Source organism: Excalfactoria chinensis, unplaced genomic scaffold (genome assembly GCF_039878825.1).
Source record: "Excalfactoria chinensis isolate bCotChi1 unplaced genomic scaffold, bCotChi1.hap2 Scaffold_1014, whole genome shotgun sequence".
NCBI lineage: Eukaryota > Metazoa > Chordata > Aves > Galliformes > Phasianidae > Excalfactoria > Excalfactoria chinensis.
Window position 1 is genome coordinate 1 of NW_027315585.1, and position 11803 is coordinate 11803.

At 51.6% G+C, this 11803-nt stretch overlaps 1 long non-coding RNA gene across 1 annotated transcript; it reads left to right on the plus strand.

Moving 5' to 3' along the window:
* The first annotated feature begins 657 nt into the window (after nt 1-657).
* Nucleotides 658-9308, plus strand: LOC140264783 (uncharacterized). Its single transcript, XR_011906105.1, has 3 exons — nt 658-771; nt 5988-6025; nt 7619-9308. It is a non-coding gene; the product is annotated as an uncharacterized lncRNA (long non-coding RNA).
* Nucleotides 9309-11803: the final 2495 nt, after the last annotated feature.

Below are 11803 nucleotides of genomic sequence, written 5' to 3' on the forward strand. Positions count from 1 at the left end.
TGGGGTTTCGCCAGGAGGGGGCGGGGCTTCGTCAGGAGGGGGCGGAGCTTCGGCAGGAGGGGGCGGGGTTTCAACGGGAGGGGGCGGGGCTTCGCCTGAAGGGGGCGGGGCTTCGCCGTGAGGGGGCGGGGCTTCGGCGTGAGGGGGCGGAGTTTCAACGGGAGGGGGCGGAGCTTCGCCAGGAGGGGGCGGGGCTTCGCCGTGAGGAGGCGGAGTTTCGCCAGGAGGGGGCGGGGCTTCGTCAGGAGGGGGCGGGGTTTCGCCGGGAGGGGGCGGAGTCTCAACGTGAGGGGGCGGGGCTTCGTCAGGAGGGGGCGGGGCTTCGCCGTGAAAGGGCGGAGCTTCGCCGTGAAAGGGCGGGGCTTCGCCGTGAGGGGGCGGGGCTTCGCCAGGAGGGGGCGGGGCTTCTCCGAGAGGGGGCGGGGCTTCGTCAGGAGGGGGCGGAGTTTCGTCAAGAGGGGGCGGGGCTTCGTCAAGAGGGGGCGGGGCTTCGGCGTGAGGGGGCGGGGTTTCGCCGGGAGGGGGCGGAGCTTCGCCAGGAGGGGGCGGAGTTTCCCCAGGAGGGGGCGGGGCTTCGCCGCGAGGGGGCGGAGCTTCGTCAGCAGGGGGCGGAGCTTCAACTGGAGGGGGCGGGGCTTCGGCAGGAGGGGGCGGAGTTTCACATCGCTGCGCTGACGGAGCGCGATGTCGGTCCGTATCAGTGCCGGTATCAGCTGCCGGGATCACACGGCACCTCCAACATGAGTCACGTGGTGCGGCTGGAGCTGGGAGGTGAGAAATGGGGGGGGGGATGGGGGTGGATGTGGGGCACAAATGGGGATGGGTGTGGGGATATGGGGATATGGGGATATGGGGTGGGATATGGGGCTGGATATGGGACACAAATGGGGCTGGATATGGGGCTGGGTATGGGGATATGAGGATATGGGGCTGGATATGGGGATGTGGGGCTGGATATGGAGATGTGGGGCTGGGTATGGGGCTGGATCTGGGGATATGGGGCTGTGGAGCAGGCTATGGGGCAGGCTATGGCATGAGATGCTACCCTACCTCATAAGTGACCCCATAAGTGACCCAACCCCGTAAGTGACCCCAGCCCCATAAGGGACCCCAGCCCCATAAGTGACCCCATAAGTGACCCGACCCCATAAGGGACCCCAGCCCCATAAGTGACCTGACCCCATAAGTGACCCCATAAGTGGTCCCATAAGTGACCCCACCCCATAAGGGACCCCACCCCATAAGGGACCCCATAAGTGACCCGACCCCATAAGGGACCCCATAAGTGACCCCAGCCCATAAGGGACCCCATCCCCATATGCGACCCCATAAGGGACCCCATAAGGGACCCTAGCCCCATAAGTGACCTGACCCCATAAGTGACCCCATAAGTGCCCCCACCCCATAAGGGTCCCTACCCCATAAGTGACCCCACCCCATAAGGGACCCCAGCCCCATAAGTGACCCCATAAGTGCCCCCATAAATGACCCCCCCACCCTATAAGTGACCCTATAAGTGACCCCATAAGTGACCCCACCCCATAAGTGACTCCATAAGGGACCCAGCCCCATAAGTGACCCTAGTCCCATAAGTGACCCTATAAGTGCCCCCACCCCATAAGCGACCCCATAAGTGACCCCATAATTGACCCCACCCCATAAGTGACCCGACCCCATAAGTGACCCCAGCCCTATAAGTGACCCCATAAGGGATCCCACCCCATAAGTAACCCCAGTCCCATAAGCGACCCCATAAGTGACCCCATAAATGACCTGACCCCATAAGGGACCCCAGTCCCATAAGCGACCCCATAAGGGACCACACCCCATAAGTGACCCCATTAGAGACCCCATAAGGGACCCCATAAGTGACCCCAGCCCCATAAGGGTCCCCAGCCCCATAAGCGACCCATAAGTGACCCCATAAGTGACCCCACCCCATAAATGACCCCAGCCCCATAAGGGACCCCAGCCCCATAAGTGACCCCATAAGGGACCCCACTCCATAAGGGACCCAGCCCCATAAGCGACCCCATAAGCGACCCCATAAGTGACCCCATAAGGGACCCCATAAGTGACCCAGCCCCATAAGTGCCCCATAAGGGACCCCAGCCCCATAAGTGACCCCATAAATGACCCGACCCCATAAGTGACCCCAGCCCCATAAGTGACCCCATAAGGGACCCCACCCCATAAGTGACCCGACCCCATAAGGGACCCCAGCCCCATAAGTGACCCCATAAGTGCCCCCATAAGTGACCCCCCCACCCTATAAGTGCCCCCATAAGTGACTCAGTCCCATAAGTGACCTCAGTCCCATAAGCGACCCCATAAGTGACCCCATAAGTGACCCCACCCCATAAGTGACCCCACCCCATAAGTGACCCCATAAGGGACCCGACCCCATAAGGGTCCCCAGCCCCATAAGTGACCCCATAAGTGACCCCACCCCATAAGCGACACCATAAGTGACCCCACCCCATAAGGGACCCCAGTCCCATAAGAGACCCCATAAGTGACCCGACCCCATAAGTGATCCCACCCCATAAGTGCCCCGACCCCATAAGCTCCCCCCATACCCCCATGTCCCCTCAGCTCCCCCGGGCTCCCCCTTGTGCTCCTGGTGCTCCGGGCTCTGGCTGCCGCCTTCGTCCTCGTCCTCGGCCTCTTCTTCATCATCGACGGCCGCAGCCTCTGGGCCACGAGGGGGGGTAAGGAACCACCCCATAGGAACCTATAGGAACATATAGGAACCCCATAGAAACCTATAGGAACCCTATAAGGAACCCTATAAAGGAACCCTATAGGAACCCTAAAAGGAAAGGAACCCTATAGGAACCCTATAAGGAACCCTATAAAGGAACCCCATAGGAACCTATAGGAACCCTATAAGGAAAGGAACACTATAGGAACCCTATAGGAACCCTATAGGAACCTATAGGAACCCCATAGGAACCCTATAGCAACCTATAGGAACCCTATAAGGAAAGAAACCCTATAGGAACCCTATAAGGAAAGGAACCCTATAATGAACCCTATAGGAACCCTATAAGGAACCCTATAAGGAACCCTATAAGGAACCCTATAAAGGAACCCCATAGGAACCTATAGGAACCTAGAGGAACCTATAGGAACCCCATAAGAACCTATAAGGAACCTATAGGAACCCTATAAAGAACCCTATGAGCGACCCTATAGGAACCCTATAAGGACCCTATAAGAACCCTATAAGCAACCCTATAAGCAACCCTATAGGAACCCTATAGGAACCCAATAGGAACTCTATAGGAACCCTATAGGAACCCTATAAGGAAAGGAACCCCATAGGAACCCTATAAGGAACCCTATAATGAACCCTATAAGGACCCTATAAGAACCCTATAAAGAACCCTATAAGGAACCCTATAGGAACTCTATAAGGAAGCCTATAAGCAACCCTATAGGAACCCTATAAGGAACCCTATGAGCGACCCTATAATGAACCCTATAAGGAACCCTATGAGCGACCCTACAAGAACTCTATAAGGAACCCTATAGGAACCCTATAAGGAAAGGAACCCTGTAGGAACCCTATAGGATCCCTATAAGCGACCCCATAAGAACCCCATAAGGAACCCTATAAGGAACCCCATAGGAACCTATAGGAACCTATAGGAACCCATAGGAACCTAGAGGAACCCTATAGGAACCCTATAAGAACCCCATAGGAACCTATAGGAACCCCATAGGAACCTATAGGAACCCTATAGGAACCTATAGGAACCTATAGGAACCCTATAAGGAATGAAACCCTATAGGAACCCTATAGGAACCCTATAAGGAAAGGAACCCTATAAGAACCCATAAGGAACCCTATAGGAACCCTAGAGGAAAGGAACCCTATAAGGACCCTATAAGAACCCTATAGGAACCCTATAAGGAACCCTATAGGAACCCTACAAGGAAAGGAACCCTATAGGAACACCATATGAACCCTATAAGGAAAGGAACCCTATAGGAACCCTATAGGAACCCTATAGGAACCCTATAAGGAAAGGAACCCTATAGGAACCCTATAGGAACCCCATAGGAACCTAGAGGAACCCTATAAGGATAGGAACCCTATAAGGAACCCCATAGGAACCTAGAGGAACCTATAGGAACCCCATAGGAACCCCATAGGAACCTATAGGAACCCTATAAGGAAAGGAACCCTATAGGAACCCTATAAGGAACCCTATGAGCGACCCTATAATGAACCCTATAGGAACGCTATCAGGACCCTATAGGAACCCTATAAGGAACCCTATAATGAACCCTATAAGGACCCTATAGGAACCCTATAAGGAGCCCTATAAGAACTCTATAAAGAACCTTATAAGGAACACTATATGGAACCCTATAGGGACCCTATAAGGAACCCTATAAGGAACCCTATGAGCGACCCTATAAGGAACCCTACAATGAACCCTATAGGAACCCTATAAGGACCGTATAAGGAACCCTATAAGGAACCCTATGAGCGACCCTATAATGAAGCCTATAAGGAACCCTATAAGGACTCTATAAGCAACCCTATAGGAACCCTATAAGGAACCCCTATAAGGAACCCTATAAGGACCCTGTGAGAACCCTATAAGCAACCCTATAAGGACCCTATAAGGAACCCTATAAGCAACCCCTGCCTTCTCTTTCTATACCCTAATTGAAACCCTATAGAAACCCCCCACCCCAAAGCATCCCCTATATGCTCTTAGATCCCTATAGCCCCTTTATGGACCCCTTAGATCCCCTATAGCCCCTTTATGGCCCCATATAACCCCATCCATCCCCTATATGCTCTTAGATCCCCTATAGCCCCTTTATGGACCCCCTTAGATCCCCTATAGCCCCTTTATGGCCCCATATAACCCCCATCCATCCCCTATATGCCCTTAGATGCCCTATAGCCCCTTTATGGCCCCATATAACCCCATCCATCCCCTATATCCTCTTAGATCCCCTATAGCCCCTTTATGGCCCCATATAACCCCATCCATCCCCTATATGCTCTTAGATCCCCTATAGCCCCTTTATGGCCCCATATAACCCCATCCATCCCCTATATGCTCTTAGATCCCCTATAGCCCCTTTATGGCCCCATATAACCCCATCCATCCCCTATATCCTCTTAGATCCCCTATAGCCCCTTTATGGACCCCCTTAGATCCCCTATAGCCCCTTTATGGCCCCATATAACCCCATCCATCCCCTATATGCTCTTAGATCCCCTATAGCCCCTTTATGGCCCCATATAACCCCATCCATCCCCTATATGCTCTTAGATCCCCTATAGCCCCTTTATGGACCCCCTTAGATCCCCTATAGCCCCTTTATGGCCCCATATAACCCCATCCATCCCCTATATGCTCTTAGATCCCCTATAGCCCCTTTATGGCCCCATATAACCCCATCCATCCCCTATATGCCCTTAGATCCCCTATAGCCCCTTTATGGACCCCTTAGATCCCCTATAGCCCCTTTATGGCCCCATATAACCCCATCCATCCCCTATATGCCCTTAGATCCCCTATATCCCCTTTATGGCCCCATATAACCCCATCCATCCCCTATATGCTCTTAGATCCCCTATAGCCCCTTTATGACCCCATATAACCCCATCCATCCCCTATATGCTCTTAGATCCCCTATAGCCCCTTTATGGCCCCATATAACCCCATCCATCCCCTATATCCTCTTAGATCCCCTATAGCCCCTTTATGGACCCCCTTAGATCCCCTATAGCCCCTTTATGGCCCCATATAACCCCATCCATCCCCTATATGCTCTTAGATCCCCTATAGCCCCTTTATGGCCCCATATAACCCCATCCATCCCCTATATGCTCTTAGATCCCCTATAGCCCCTTTATGGCCCCATATAACCCCATCCATCCCCTATATGCCCTTAGATCCCCTATAGCCCCTTTATGGCCCCATATAACCCCATCCATCCCCTATATGCTGCAGGTCCCCCCCCCGCCGTCCCCCAATCCGTTCCATCCCAGGTAAGTCTCCGACCCTAAATCCCAATTCAACCCTATAAGGGGCCGGATCCAACCCCAAACCTTTCCCCTATAGGGGACCCCATAGAACCTATTAAACAACCCCATTAAACAACCCCATTAAACAGCCCCCAAACCTATTAAGCAGCCCCATTAACCCAACCCTATTAAACAACCCCATTAAACAGCCCCCAACCCCATTAAATGGCCCCCAACCCCATTGAAAAACCCCATTAAACAGCCCCATTAATCAGCCCTATTAAAAAACCCCACTAAAGAGCCCCCAACCCTATTAAAGAGCCCCCAACCCTATTAAAAAACCCCATTAAACAGCCCCTAACCCCATTAAACAGCCCTATTAAACAACCCCATTAAACAACCGCATTAAACAACCCTATTAAACAACCCCAATAACCCAACCCTATTAAACAACCCCATTAAACAACCCCATTAAACAACCCTATTAAACAGCCCCATTAAACAGCCCTATTAAACAACCCCATTAAACAACCCCATTAAACAACCCTATTAAACAGCCCCATTAAACAGCCCTATTAAACAACCCCATTAAACAGCCCCCAACCCCATTAAACAACCCCATTAAACAACCCTATTAAACAACCCTATTAAACAACCCTATTAAACAACCCTATTAAACAACCCCAACCCTATTAACCAGCCCCATTAACCCAACCCTATTAAAAAACCCCATTAAACAGCCCCAACCCCATTAAACAACCCTATTAAACGGCCCCCAACCCCATTAAACAGCCCTATTAAACAACCCCATTAAACAACCGCATTAAACAACCCTATTAAACAACCCCAATAACCCAACCCTATTAAACAACCCCATTAAACAACCCCATTAAACAGCCCTATTAAACAGCCCTATTAAACAACCTTATTAAACAACCCCATTAAACAACCCCAAACCCTAATAAACAACCCCATTAAACAGCCCCATTAAACAACCCTATTAAACAACCCTATTAAACAACCCTATTAAACAACCCTATTAAACAACCCCAACCCTATTAACCAGCCCCATTAACCCAACCCTATTAAAAAACCCCATTAAACAGCCCCTAACCCCATTAAACAACCCTATTAAACAGACCCCAAACCCATTAAACGGCCCCCAACCCCATTAAACAGCCCTATTAAACAACCCCATTAAACAACCGCATTAAACAACCCTATTAAACAACCCCAATAACCCAACCCTATTAAACAACCCCATTAAACAACCCCATTAAACAGCCCTATTAAACAGCCCCATTAAACAACCTTATTAAACAACCCCATTAAACAACCCCAAACCCTAATAAATAACCCCATTAAACAGCCCCATTGAAAAACCCCATTAAACAGTCCCTAACCCCATTAATCAGCCCTATTAAACAACCCCATTAAACCCCATTAAAAAACCCTATTAAACAGCCCCCAACCCCATTAAACAGCCCCATTAACCAACCCCATTAAACAACCCCATTAAACAGCCCTATAACTGGATCCCATTACAGACCCCAACCCTATAACCCCCCTCACCCCATAAGTGCCCCCATTGACCCCATTCTCGCCCTATATCTCCAGGTGCCCCATATGGACCCCGAGCTCCTGCCCTATAGCGAGCTGCCGGCTGCCGCCCCATACAGCCCCCACCCCATAAACCCCACAGCCCCACAGTCCCCCATTATATACACCCAAGTCAGCGTGGCGACCCCATAAGCTTATAGGGTGGCTTATAGGGGACAGAGCTCCAGTCCCCTATATGGATCTAGTCCCATATATAGCTCCAATCCCCTATATGGCTCCAATCCCCTATATGGCTCCAATCCCATATATGGCTCCAATCCCCTATATAGAGCTCCAATCCCCTATATGGCTCCCATCCCCTATGTGGCTCCAATCCCATATAGGACTCCAATCCCCTATATGGCTTCAATCCCCTATATGGAGCTCCAATCCCCTATATGGAGTTCCAATACCCTATATGGCTCCAATAACCCTATATGGACCCAATCCCCTATATAGAGCTCCAATCCCCTATATGGCTCCAATCCCCTATATGGCTCCAATCCCCTATATGGCTCCGATCCCCTATATGGCTCCAATCCCATATATAGAGCTCCAATCCCCTATATGGCTCCAATCCCCTATATGGCTCCAATCCCCTATATAAAGCTCCAATCCCCTATATGGCTCCAATCCCCTATATGGAGCTCCAATCCCATATATGGCTCCAATCCCCTATATGGCTCCAATCCCCTATATAGCTCCAATCCCCTATATGGCTCCAATCCCCTATATAGATCCAATCCCCTATATAGCTCCAATCCCCTATATGGCTCCGATCCCCTATATGGCTCCAATCCCATATATAGAGCTCCAATCCCCTATATGGCTCCAATCCCCTATATGGCTCCAATCCCCTATATAAAGCTCCAATCCCCTATATGGCTCCAATCCCCTATATGGAGCTCCAATCCCATATATGGCTCCAATCCCCTATATGGCTCCAATCCCCTATATAGCTCCAATCCCCTATATGGCTCCAATCCCCTATATGGAGCTCCAATCCCATATATGGCTCCCATCCCCTATATGGCTCCAATCCCATATATAGAGCTCCAATCCCCTATATGGCTCCAATCCCCTATATGGCTCCAATCCCCTATATGGCTCCTATCCCATATATGTCTCCAATCCCATATAGAGCTCCAATCCCCTATATGGCTCCAATCCCCTATATGGCTCCAATCCCCTATATAGAGCTCCAATCCCCTATATGGCTCCAATCCCATATATGGCTCCGATCCCATATATGGCTCCAATCCCCTATAGGGCTCCCATCCCCTATATGGCTCCAATCCCATATATAGAGCTCCAATCCCCTATATGGCTCCAATCCCCTATATGGCTCTGATCCCCTATATGGCTCCAATCCCCTATAACGGAGCTCCAATCCCCTATATGGCTCCAATCCCCTATAACGGAGCTCCAATCCCCTATATGGGACACCCTATATCCTCTTATTAACCCCAATCACATCGCCAACCCTAAATCCCCACCTCTTACCCCAAAACCCCCCTTCAGCCCCTCACTGACACAAATCAAAGCCCCAAATCCCCTATAACCCACACCAAAAACCCCACATCCCTTCCTATGGGACCCCCACCCTATAAAGACCCCATAAAGACCCCATAAAGACCCCATAAAGACCCTATAAAGACCCCCCCAAAACCCCCCATTCCATTGTGAGCAATAAAACCCCGCAGCTGGTTCTGGCTCCGCTCCTTCCTTTATAGGGTCGATATTGACCCTATAAACACCCAGAGCCCCCCAAAACCCCATAAAGGACCCCATTAAGGACTCATCCATCCCTATACATCTATGGGGTCGTTTCCAACCCCATGGTGCTCATCCGACCCCATAATCTCCATCCGACCCCATAATCTCCATCTGACCCCATAATCCCCATCCGACCCCATAATCTCCCCATCTGACCCCATAACCTCCATCCGACCCCATAATCTCCATCCGACCCCATAATCAATATCCGACCCCATAATCTCCATCCGACACCATAATCTCCATCCGACCCCATAATCCCCATCCGACCCCATAATCCCCATCTGACCCCATAATCCCCATCCGACCCCATAACCTCCATCCGACCCCATATTCTCCCCATCCGACCCCATAATCCCCATCCGACCCCATAATCCCCATACGACCCCATAATCCCCATACGACCCCATAATCCCCATCCGACCCCATAATCCCCATCTGACCCCATAACCCCCATCCGACCCCATAACCCCCATCCGACCCCATAACCTCCATCCGACCCCATAATCTCCATCCGACCCCATAATCTCCCTCCGACCCCATAATCCCCATCCGACCCCATAACCTCCATCCGACCCCATAATCCCCATCCGACCCCATAACCTCCATCCAACCCCATAATCCCCATCCGACCCCATAACCTCCATCCGACCCCATAATCCCATCCGACCCCATAATCTCCATCCGACCCCATAATCCCCATCCGACCCCATAATCCCCATCCGACCCCATAACCTCCATCCGACCCCATAACCTCCATCCGACCCCATAAACTCCCCATCCGACCCCATAATCTCCATCCGACCCCATAAACTCCCCATCCGACCCCATAACCTCCATCCGACCCCATAACCTCCATCCGACCCCATAATCCCCATCCGACCCCATAACCTCCATCCCAAACCCCCCAACCCCATTAAATCCTCCATCCCGACCCCATAAATCCTTATAGGGTTTCCCCTTTCGGCCCCATAAGGGGAACTCAGCCCTTCCCCCTCCCCGCTGACCCCATAAACCCAGTTCCCCTTTTGGCCCCATTTCCCGGCCGACCCCATAAACCCAGTTCCCCTTTTGGCCCTATTTCATTGCCGACCCCATAAACCCAGTTCCCCTTTTGGCCCTATTTCCCCACTGACCCCATAAACCCAGTTCCCCTATTGGCCCTATTTCCTGACCCCATAAACCCAGTTCCCCTTTTGGCCCTATTTCATTGCCGACCCCATAAACCCAGTTCCCCTTTTGGCCCTATTTCCCCACTGACCCCATAAACCCAGTTCCCCTTTTGGCCCTATTTCCCCACTGACCCCATAACCAACCCCGACCCTTTTTGTCCTACAGCAGCAGCAATCCGGCCCTATAAGCGCTGTGGGGTGGGAGGGACGGGGGGGTCTTATGGGGTGTGGGGTCGGATATGGGGTCAGATATGGGGTCAGATGTGATATGGGGTCAGATATGGGGTCAGATATGGGGTCATATGGGGTGTGGGGTCAGATATGGGGTCAGATATGGCGTCATATGGGGTGTGGGGTCAGATATGGGGTCAGATATGGGGTCAGATGTGATATGGGGTCAGATATGGGGTGTGGGGTCAGATATGGGGTCAGATGTGCTGTGGGGTCTGATATGGGGTCAGATATGGGGTCATATGGGGTGTGGAGTCAGATATGGGGTCAGATGTGCTATGGGGTCAGATATGGGGTGTGGGGTCAGATATGGGGTCAGATATGGGTTGTGGGGTCAGATATGGGGTCAGATGTACTGTGGGGTCAGATATGGGGTCAGATATGATATGGGGTCAGATATGGGGTCAGATATGGGGTGATATGGGGTGTGGGGTCAGATATGGGGTCAGATGTGGGGTGTGGGGTCAGATGTGCTGTGGGGTCATATAGGGTCTGATATGGGGTCAGATATGGGGTCAGATGTGCTATGGGGTCAGATATGGGGTGTGGGGTCAGATATGGGGTCAGATGTGATATGGGATCAGATATGGGGTGTGGGGTCAGATATAGGGTCAGATATGGGGTCAGATATGGGGTCAGATGTGATATGGGGTCAGATGTGATATGGGGTCAAATATGGGGTGTGGGGTCAGATATGGGGTCGGATATGGGGTCGGATATGGGGTCATATGGGATGTGGGGTCAGATATGGGGTCAGATATGGGGTGTAGGGTCAGATATGGGGTGTGGGATCAGATACGGGGTCGGATATGGGGTGTGGGGTCAGATATGGAGTCAGATATAGGGTCAGATATAGGGTCAGATATGGGGTGTGGGATCAGATATGGGGTCAGATATGGGGTCAGATGTGATATGGGGTCAGATATGGGGTCAGATATGGGGTCATATGGGGTGTGGGGTCAGATATGGGGTTGGATATGGGGTCAGATATGGGGTGTTGGGTCAGATGAGCTATGGGGTCAGA